This window comes from Rhinoderma darwinii, chromosome 9 (assembly GCF_050947455.1).
Source record: "Rhinoderma darwinii isolate aRhiDar2 chromosome 9, aRhiDar2.hap1, whole genome shotgun sequence".
Lineage (NCBI taxonomy): Eukaryota > Metazoa > Chordata > Amphibia > Anura > Rhinodermatidae > Rhinoderma > Rhinoderma darwinii.
This window is the reverse complement of record NC_134695.1, coordinates 29,828,042-29,839,827: the sequence shown is the minus strand read 5'-3', so window position 1 is coordinate 29,839,827 and position 11,786 is coordinate 29,828,042. Positions and strand designations below refer to the sequence as shown.

General features: G+C 42.0%; 1 protein-coding gene across 14 annotated transcripts in view; it reads left to right on the top strand.

Moving 5' to 3' along the window:
* Window positions 1-11,786, top strand: part of NRXN2 (neurexin 2) — a 760,118-nt gene that overhangs the window by 243,407 nt on the left and 504,925 nt on the right. The gene's annotated exons all lie outside the window — the stretch shown is intronic.

Sequence of the window (11,786 nt, the reverse complement as noted above, 5' to 3'; positions counted from 1 at the left end):
TTAGTTGATGTTCAGACTGCATATTTATGTGGTATTTGCTTGGTAATTTTACATTTTAGTCTGGTATTTAATATAGCCAGTGCTTTTCTCTCTGTCCCTGTGTGAACCAGGACTTTCTGTTTCTAACTGCTTCGTACAAGGAGATATTGTCACACGCAGAAAGCAGGAGCATATGGCAAAGTACAAAAGGCTCTTGACCTCAAGTGCAGATGAACGGCACAAGTGAGCAGGAAGACTTTTTGTTTTGTTTCCTAAAATGTGAAACAATTACTTATGAGTAGGAAATACTGCGTTAGGATTAGTTTAGTGTTGCACTCCACAAAAACATTTAAAAGGGCAAATCCAATGATGGATCCAACTTGAACAACCGTACCTAAGAGCTTCAGAGTTCTTCCTAACAGAGATATATTGTAACGTCCCAGTTTATTATTTAGAGTGAGCAGATTTTGGATTGCTAATATTCCCCATTTTGGAACAAAGCGAAAGAAATTATAATGTTGTGTTAACATACACTACACCGCGTTCCAAATTATTATGCAAATGTTATTTTTCGCTGATTTTCCTAAATAGTCGATGCAAATGACAGTCAGTATAATCCTCAAGCCATCAACCGTTGGAGTATAATGCAAATTTTATTGAACAAATCTCCTAATGATAACAGATTTTTTTTTAGAAGTAAAAAACTCAAAATGCACTGTTTCAAATTATTATGCACAACAGAGATCAAAACATTTTAAAGGTTGTAAAGAGAACTAAAATGGTAATTTGTAGAATTTGCAGAATCAGGAGGTCATATTTACGGAAATCAAAAGCTCTTTCAATCAAAAAAAACTTAGCAGGCCAAGTTACATGTTAACATAGGACCCCTTCTTTGATATCACCTTCACAATTCTTGCATCCATTGAATTTATGAGTATTTGGACAGTTTCTGCTTGAATATCTTTGCAGGATGTCAGAATAGCCTCCTAAAGCTTCTGTTTTGATGTGAACTGCCTCCCACCCTCATAGATATTTTGCTTGAGGATGCTCCAAAGGTTCTCAATAGGGTTGAGGTCAGTGGAACATGGGGGCCACACCATGAGTTTCTCTCCTTTTATGACCATAGCAGCCAATGACACAGAGGTATTCTTTGCAGCATGAGATGGTGCATTGTCATGCATGAAGATAATTTTGCTACGGAAGGCACGGTTCTTCTTTTTGTACCACGGAAGAAAGTGGTCAGTCATAAACTCTACGTACTTTGCCGAGGTGATTTTCACACCGTCAGGGACCCTAAAGGGGCCTACCAGCTCTCTCCCCATGATTCCAGCCCAAAACATGACTCCGCCACGTCCTTGCTGACGTCACAGCCTTGTTGGGACATGGTGGCCATTCACCAACCATCCACTACTCCATCCATCTGGACCATCCGGGGTTGCACGGCACTCATCAGTAAACAACACGGTTTGAAAATTAGTCTTCATGTATTTCTGAGTCCACTGCAACCGTTTCTGCTTGTGAGCATTGTTTAGGGGTGGCCGAATAATAGCTTTATGCACACTTGCAAACCTGGAGGATTCTACACCTTGAGGTTCGCGGGACTCCAGAGGCACCAGCGGCTTCAAATACCTGTTTGCTGCTTTGCAATGGCATTTTAGCAGCTGCTCTCCTAATCCTATTAATTTGTCTGGCAGAAACCTTCCTCATTATGCCTTTATCTGAACGAACCCGTCTGTGCTCTGAATCAGCCACAAATCTTTTCACAGTACGATGATCACGCTTAAGTTTTCTTGAAATATCCAATGTTTTCATACCTTGTCCAAAGTATTGCACTATTTCACGCTTTTCGGCAGCAGAGAGATCCTTTATCTTTCCCATGTTGCTTGAAACCTGTGGCCTGCTTAATAATGTGGAATGTCCTTCTTAAGTAGTTTTCCTTTGATTGGGCACACCTGGAAAACTAATTATCACAGGTGTCTGAGATTGATTACATTGATCCAAAGAGCCCTAAGACACAATACCATCCATGAGTTTAATTGAAAAACGAATAATTAAATGTTTATGACACTTAAATCCAATGTTCATTATAATTAGGAACACGGTGTATATGGCCATACAGGTGCATCGCCATCCAATCTCCATAGACAAACATGGTTAGTAATATGGGTCATAATGAAGAGCCCAATGACTTTAAACGTGGCACTTTCATAGGATGCCACCTTTGCCACATGTCTTTGACATTACCGATCTGCTAGATTTAGATTTGCCCCGGTCAACTGTAGGTGCTGTATTGTAAAGTGGAATTGTCTAGAAATACTGAAGCGCATTTCGTGGTAAAATCCCTTATCCTCTGTGGCATACCGCACTACAGAGTTCCAAAATACTTCTGAAAGTGACATCAGCACAAGAACTGTGTGTCAAAAGCTTCATGAAATTGGTTACGATGATTGAGAGGCTGCACACACAAGCCTTAGATCACCTAAGATCAATTCTAAGCATCAACTGAAGTGGTCTGAAGCACCCCATTACTAGACTCTGAAGCAGTGGAAATGTTCTCTAATACGATGATTCACGTTTCACTAGCTGGCAGTCTGATGGACAAACCGGATTTGACGAAGGCCAAGAGAAGTTGGCATTGTGCCTACTGTAATATTTGGTGTAGGAGGGATAATGGTTTGGAACTGTTTTTTGGGATTGGCTCTATTCCCCTTATTTCCAGTGAAGGGTAGTGTTAGTTCTGCAGCATACAGTAGAAAGACATTTTAAGTGTATGCTTTCAGCTGGTGACGACATTTTGGGGAAGGCCGATTCGAGTATGACTGTGCGCCGGTGTACAAAGCGAGTTACGTAAAGACATTGGGGGAGATTTATCAAAACTGGTGTAAAGCAACCAATCAGATGGCTTCTTTTATTTTCAAAAGGGCCTCTGAGAAATAAGAGACTGAAACTGATTGGTTGCTATGGGCAACTACTCCACTTTTCCGTAGCGCAATGGCCCCACCCGAATCTTAAAAGAAGCTTGCAAGGTGCACTAGAGGGTCATTCATCCACGACCCACTACTCTATAGAGTGACACCCTCACAAAGGGTTAAGGTAAAAACTTGGCCAATTTATGTTTTGGGGGGTATAAAACAACAATGGGCCAAATGGAAAAATCATTCATAAGGCTAAAATTAGCATTTTCCCCCTCTTTTTTTTTACATTTTCCCCTACACAAAACGTAAAGAATGAAAAGATCACCAGCACCACGCACCTTCACGCACCCCGCAGGCGCCTGTACACACACACTAATGTATGGAGTAAATAATCAGGCTGCAGCCATAATATCATATATGAATGTCTTTTCATTGGGGCCCAGTTTGCTGTGAATAGTGGGGTGCTTTCATGAACTGTCGGTGCACTTATTTACATAGAAAAGCCAGACAATTGGAATCGCACTTGATGAAGGCAACACATAATATTAAATAATTAACAGGTTCCGGAAGTCTTTAAACTCTAAGTCCTTGACTATCGCAGCAGTCTACTCACGATGACACTGATCGACTGATCACTGATCGACCCAAGGCAGGCATCCAACTAAGTGCACAGTATTCAAAGGGGAAGTTACAGGTGGAGTGGGTGGCAGCTTCCTCTTCTGATGACCACCTCGTGGCAGGACCCCTCTCCAGGGACTTACAAGTGAGTCTAGTAGTGGTGCAGCACAACTGCTCTTCCTCTCTGCATCAATCAGTTTCTCCTCTAACCCATGCTCATACACTTTGTCAGTGTTCACAGATGGAGTGATATTTCCTTGTAAGGCCCTGTTCACACAGAGTTTTTTTGACACGTTTTTGCATTGGAAACTGCATCGGAAAATGCGCCCAAAAAACATCAGAAAATGCCTCCCATTGATGTCAATGGGAGGCGGAGGCGTTTTTTTCCCACGAGCAGAAAAACCGTCTCGTGGGAAAAAGAAGCGACATGCTCTATCTTTGGGCGTTTACGTCTCTGACCTCCCATTGACATCAATGGGAGGCAGAGAAAGCGTATTTCGCTGCGTTTTTGGCCGCTAAGGAAAACACGGCAAACGGCGTGCAGGCAGATCAAAATCTGCCTCAAAATTCCAGAGGGAATTTGGAGGCAGAATTTTCTGCCTGCAAAAAACTCTGTGTGAACAGGGGGGCCAGCTGCCTAGCATCCTCCAGCCCACTGTCTCTACACCTATCCTTCCTGTGGTCTCTCCTATCTGTGTCCCCCTGTCCGGGACTCTCTATACTTTCCAGTGGACACACATTCTTGTGCCAAAGTGGATTAACTATATTATTACATTTTGGACAATCCCTTTAACTAATCTGCAAATTTTCTTATGGAGTGGTTCTTTTTTTTTAATCAGATGCTTATCTACTTTGCTCAATTTATTCCAAGATTGAACAGTCATAATTACTGATGACTTAAATATATTATAGTACTGTGCAAGCTTAAATCTGTTTTAATTAGATAACACCCAGATTATTAGCACATGAATTCTGTGAAGATCAATACTGAGCAGCTTCCTGATGGTTGCATTGCGACTTTCCTCCACAAGAGATACCTCAGTTGTGGCGGCTTTGTGCTATGCTTTATAGCTACCAAAGACTGTGTATGAAATCTACAAAGGCGCATATATCTTTTAACTGTTTCTGGGGGGAACATTGTGTGATTGCAGAGGAAGGAGAAGGTTTAAGATATGGGACACACTATTGAGTCTCCACCGTATCTGAAGTTAGCTCCACTCCAGAGATCTGACTTTTCTATTCACGTCACAATAATATACTCTAAGCCCTCTAACATTCATAAGAAGATTCTATAAGTGATTATTAACTTAAGGACTACTACTAAAGGGGAAGAGGTAGTCTCACTGCTGTCTAATTGACACTACTACCTATAGGAGTACCCTATTATAACTTATCATACCATATCATAATCATATTAGAAAACCGGCGTAAATTTTAGTGGAAATCTCTGGCGTAGATTGGACTCTATGGGGCATAGCAAAGTAGAGGTCCGTACTGGGACCCTTACCTTGTCCCACCGATCGGACTACCCCTGCCCTTCCACGTATTAAACGGTTAATTTAAAAAAAAAGTATGCTCACCAATTCTATTTGTATATTAAATAAATAATTACCTTATTTAATGCTAGATTGCTAAATTTGGTTTACCTTTAACTTTCCCACATCAAGCTGAAGAATCTTTAAAATAGAACATAGCGCAAGGGATTATTAAATGGGAGGGGAGGTGTCGCTTACATTGAAAGGCTGGAAAAATTGGGCTTGTTCAACTTGGAAAAAAGACGTCTTAGAGGGGATCTTATTAATATGTATAAGTATACGTGTGGTCAATACAGAGAACTAGCACATGATCTGTTCCTTCCAAGGTCTCTACAAAGGACCAGGGGACGCCCATTGTGGAAGAAAGACGTTTCAGACATCAATATAGAAAAGAGTTCTTTACAGTTAGGGTGGTCAAGCTATGGAATGCCCTTCCCCACGAGGTAGTGACGTCAGATTCTATGTCAGCATTTAATAAAAGGCTAGATGCCTATTTATTTACGAATGGCATTGAGGGTTATAGTAAATCAAGCAATGAATGATGGGTAATTTATTGAGAAAGGTTGAACCTGATGGACTTATGTCTTTTTTGAACCTATGTAACATAAATCCTCAAATTGAATCACCTGCCAGAAAGAGAGCCATAAATGAATCTGCTCATGGTACAAAACTTCTTTTCATTAGGGTGTCTCATTTCAAATAGAATGCCTATCACTATTACACTTATTTTAAACGTATTTTTATATCTATCTCAAATTGCAGTTCTGTATGAGTATAGGCGTCATAGAGAACCCACAAAATACAAATCAGTATGCAGATTTGGACTGAGTGATTTCTAGAGAATCTAGTTAACAGGGCTGACATCCAAAAAGTGTTGGGGTGCTCCTGGGTTGAATGAGAGTGGGGCTTAAAATGTCCCATGATTTGGGATTCAAGTGTTGCGAGAAATGGGATTAATGGTGTGGCACTACCTACAATTTATGGTGGTCTAGGCTATTTCCCTGTTAGTCCTGGGTACTGGAGAGGTTAATGCCTATTTCCCTGCTGGTCTACGGTAGTGAAAGGTTAAATAGTTTGTGTCCAGCGCAGGGGCGTAACTAGGAAAGACTGGGCCCCATAGCAAACTTTTGACTGGGATAGGGGATACATGTGTGATCGCTGGCAGCGATAATGAGAACGGTGGACCGAAAGTCCCCCGAAGTTCTCCATGACAAACCTCGGACTTCCGGCGTCTGTGCAGTACAATAAAAATTAAAGGAGCGCTGGTCACGCATGCGCACAAGCGCGACCGGTGCGCAAGTCATTTCTATGGAGCTGTAGGCAGACCCCAGAATTCCGAGGTTTGTCATGGAGAACTTCAGGGGACTTTCGGTCCCCCGTTCTCCTTATCGCTGCCAGCGATCACACATGTATCCCCTATCCTGTGGATAGGGGATGCATGTCTATTGTAGAAAAAAAACCTTCAGTGGCGTCGTGCTGTAGCAGCCATAGCAGCTTCTAGCGGAGCCTCCGGCCATGGGAGGGGGGCCCATGCCGGTGGGCGAAGCGGGCCCCCTCATGCTGCGGGCCCCGTAGCAGCCGCTACGGCTGCTACTGCGGTAGTTACGCCACTGGTCCAGTGGGTTTCCAGGCTTAAGCTGTATAACAGGAACTCCTGACCAGGGGCGTAACAAGGAAAGACTTAGCCCCACAGCAAACTTTTGACTGAGGCCCCCCTCCCCTGGGTGCCACACAACCCCCCCTTGTAGATAGTGCATCCCTGTAGATTCTGCCACACAGTGCCCACTGTAGATAGCACTATACAGCCCCCCTGTAGATTGTGCCATACACAGCCCCATACAGCCCCCCTGTAGTTAGCGCCATACAGCCCTCTCCCTGTATAAAACACTATACAGCCGCCCCTGTATGTAGCGCCATACAGACCCCCTGTAGATAGTGCCATACAGCCCCGCCTGTAGATAGTGTCATACAGCCCCCTCCCTGTAGATAGCACCATACAGCCCCCTCCCTGTATATAGCACCATACAGCCCCCCTGTAGATAGCACCATAGAGCCCCCCTGTAGATAGTACCATACAGCCCCCTCCCTGTATATAGCACCATACAGCCCCCTGTATATAGCACCATACAGCCCCCTTGTATATAGCGCCATACAGCCCCCCTGTATATAGCACCATACAGCCCCCCTGTATATAGTGCCATACAGCCCCCCTGTATATAGCACCATACAGTCCCCTTGTAGATAGCGCCATACAGCCCCCTGTATATAGCGCCATACAGCCCCCCTGTATATAGCGCCATACAGACCTCTCCCTGTATATAGGGCCATACAGCCCCCTGTAGATAGCGCCATACAGCCCCCTCCCTGTATATAGTGTCATACAGCCCCCCTGTATATAGCGCCATACAGCCCCCTCTCTGTATATAGTGCCATACAGCCCCCTGTATATAGCACCATACAGCTCTCCTGTATATAACACCATACAGCCCCCCTCTTGTAGATAATGCCATACAGTCCCACTGTAGATAACGCTATACAGCCCCCCTGTAGATAACACCATACAGCCCCAGCCCCCCCCCCCCCCCAAAAAAAAAAACGGCACTCCATCTATTTCTACGGAGCTGCCGACACAGACCCCGGAAGTCTGAGGTTTCTCATGGAGAACTTCTGTGCACTAAAGGGACATTATACTGTGTGGGGGCACTATATAGGCCATTATACTGTGGGGGGCATTATACTTTTTTTATGGAACATTTTTTTATTATGGGGTGGGGCGCCGAAAGATAATTTTGCACGGAGCTCCATCTATCCTAAGGCTGGCCCTGATCATGGTAGGAAAAAGTGAATTAAGCCAAAATTTGCTTTACAGGGAGCTTAGCATTAAAATAGTCATGGGAGGGATCTACAATCTAAAAAAAATAAAATAATGAGAATCGATCATCAAGAATACAAGTGCTAAACTGTTTCTTAGGCAAGTAGAAAGTCCAAATTGCAATCTATAAAATGCACCTTTATTCTAGTTACCCATACTATATTGAATACATTTTTCAAAACTTGTTGAGTTGTGGAAATAGTTTCATTGGGATTACCAGCAATAAATATCACATATAAAGTATTTTGATGATGTGCTATTTTTGAATTATGAAGTTAAGTGCCCAACTAAATAGTAAAATCAATGTATTCCCCAAGGTATAGATAAGGACAAAATATTTCCAATTCTAATAGTAGGGAGAGAGGCAAACATATGAAAAAACAGGGCCTCAGCCTGGGATGATATTGTTTGCCATTATTTTTTTTCACACCTACCACTATAAACCTGAGAAATAGAAACACATTCCAACACAATATCTACCTAGTCAACCAATACAAAAAAAGAGGGACTATAAATCCCACAAGCTTGAAACAAGATTTACAGATATTGGACTCCTGAATCAGGGATTTCAGATTCTTGATTTAACTAGATTCAAATTGTAAGATTAACATATCATTTCTTAATAAAACAAAAAAGGGTTGTATATTTCTCAAATGTAAAATATCCATCTTTAAAGTTTTGACCCCGTTGAGGATCAACAGTGATGGAAATTAAGGATCAGCATAGCTTATTAGCTTTGGAATCCTCCTTAGTGGAAAGTGAAACAGGAAAGTTTCTCTGGGGGGCCCCTTTACAAGTCTCAACCAAACAAACATTCAATTCTGCCTGTTCCTACTGTGAAAAAATGATCTTTTTTAAAATTGTTTCAAACAGGCCTAATCCAGACTTTTTAAGGCAAAATTAAAATTGAAGTGATAAATAATAGTCCAATAAAAAATCTGTAACAGGGCCCCACCCATGTGCTAAATATAAGATTGGTGCCTTCTTATGTAGCAGAGGGGCTTTGGGCACTTCTGACACCAGAGCCCGGTTGCGTGGCCATTTTAAAACATTGGTAAATCCAATGCAAAGGCTTCTAGATTTGGACCCCCTACCTGAACATTGTTAACTGTCTTACAATGTCTACAAATTTAATTAATTATCACAAAAATAATGATATCTTACGCTTAACTCTCCCTTTTTCCCTCTATCCGTCTCAGACTGCCATAATGACTACATGCAGCCACGACTCGATAGTGCTCCTGAAAACCATAGTGCCAAATGAATACTGTAGTGACCCAAACAGTAATTGTGCCCCAGATAGGAATAGTGGCCCACACTGTAAAGGTACACATGTTTGTGCTCCACACAGTAATAGTGCCCCCTTTAGGCCCCATTCAGTAATAATGCCTCATTTTAGGCCTGACACAGTAAAAGTGCACCCTTGTAGGCCACACACCATAATTGTTCTTGTTTTAGTTCCCTACACAATAATACTGCCCCCTTTTGTGCCTCACACAGTAATCGTACCTCCTTTTGTGCCCCACACAATAATAGTGCCCCTTTTTAGGTTACATATTATAAAAGTGCTCCTCTCAGTGTCCTATGCACTAATAGGGCCCCCTTTGTGCCCCCAGACAGCCCCATTTTGTCCTGCCCACTGAGAAATAATGCAACTCGGCGTGATGCAGTGATGTGATGTCGCAGAGCTGAGGGCACAGAACATCGGCGGCCCAATATCAGCAGCCCAGCACAGGCTGAATCTTATGCCCATAATGTAGATGCCTGTGGCCTTCTACAGAGAATGGTGAGTTAATGACTACTGGCTCTGCCAGGGGACCCGGTGCAGGAGCACAGTTTCCATATGGTAATGCGACACATCCAGGGCTGATGGCTACCTGTGCACACGCTATAGCTATGTCCCTGCACAAGAATAGTGGAGAAGATTTACTAAGCTGAATGCACCTGAATTCTGGTTAAATTTGCATAAATAAACTGGTGTACATGCCTTGCACCAACAGTTTTGAAAAGTGTCTAGAAAATGGGACATGGTTAAATGAAAAGGGGGCATGGCTTAAAATGCACCACCATGCCATATATTAGTCTAAATTAAGCCAACCAAGAGGTGGTGTAAGTAAATGTCTAGTAAGATGCGCCAAATTTATCATACACATAAATTTAGTACATCTTCTGGCTGCCTGGTCTAGATTTAAGCGGTCTAAATTTAAGACCATAAATATGAATCTGGCCCATTGTGTTTATATAAATATTAATTACAGCTTTTCAATGTAAAATTTCCATTAACATGTAATATATAAAGAAAATAATTCCTTATCTGACCATTATATTTATGGTACTGAAAATGTATTCCATTGAGCACAAGTCATATAGAAGTGGTTTGAAAAAAATTCTCCGTCACTACTAACTTAATGCTATAATAGTAGCAGCAATGCACATAAACAATATTGAATACTGTAAAGTGGTATAAGTGGTTATTTTCCACATGAAAAATCATTCTCATTGTGGCAAAGATGCCCATATAAAGATCAACAACTAATGAGAAATTAATTACCTTTTACATAATTACATAATTACATAGTTAATACGGTTGAAAAAAGACACAGGTCCATCAAGTCCAACCTATAATCATACTGTGTTAATCCAGAGGAAGGCAAAACCCCATGAGGTCGATGCCAATTGCCTCATTAAGGAAAAAATCTTCCCTGACTCCAAATATGGCGAACAGAATAAATCCCTGGATCCACATCCCATCTCCAGAATCTAGTACTCATAACCTGTAATATTATATTTTTCAAGAAAGGCATCAAGGCCCTTCTTGAATTTATTCGAAGAATCAACCATCACAACATCCTGTGCAGAGAGTTCCATAGTCTCACTGCTCTCACGATAAAGAATCTATATGATGAAGGTGGTGAAGCCTTTTCTCCTCTGGACGTAGAGGATGCCGTCTTGTCCTTGTTACAGGCCTAGGTGTAAAAAGATCATTAGAAAGATCACTGTACTGTCCAATTATATATTTGTGCAATGTAATTAGCCCCAAATTTGATAACCTTTCTTGGTACTGCAATCCTCTCATTCCCTTAATTTTCCTGGTTGCCCTTCTTTACACCCGCTCTAGATCAACCATGTCCTTCTTATACACAGATGACCAAAATTGTACACAATATTCCATATGTGGTCTGACTGGTGATTTGTATAGAGGCAAAACTATGTTCTTGTCATGAGCTTTTGATGCATCCCATGATTTTATTTGCCTTGGCGGCAGCTGTCTGGCACTGGTTGCTAAAGTTAAATGTACTGTCCACCAATATCCACATCTTTTTCAGAAGTCGTTTTACCCAGTGTTTTACCATTTATTGCATAATTGCAAAATCTGTTTCCTCGGCCCAAGTGCATAACCCTACATTTATACACATTAAACTTCATTTGCCGTTTCTCGTCTCAAATCTCCAGCTTCCCCAAATCCCTCTGTAGTATTACATTATCCCCCTTTGTGTTGATTACTTTACAGAGCTTAGTATCATCTGCAAATACTGAAATGATACTCTGTAAACCCTCTACAAGGTCATGTATAAACATCTTAAAAAGAAGAGGGCCCAATGCTGACCCCTTTGGAACCCCACTGGTAACTGTGACCCACTCTGAGGATGTACCATTAATAACCACCCTCTTTCTTCTATCACTGAGCCAGTTGTTGACCCAATTACACATATTTTCCCTCAGTCCCAGCATTCTAATTTTATATACCAAACTTTTATGCGGAACAGTATCAAACGCCATTGAAAAGTCTGGATACACCACATCCACAGCCTTACCCAGGACCAGTCTAGAACTGACCTCCTCATAGACGCTTATCAGAATAGTGAC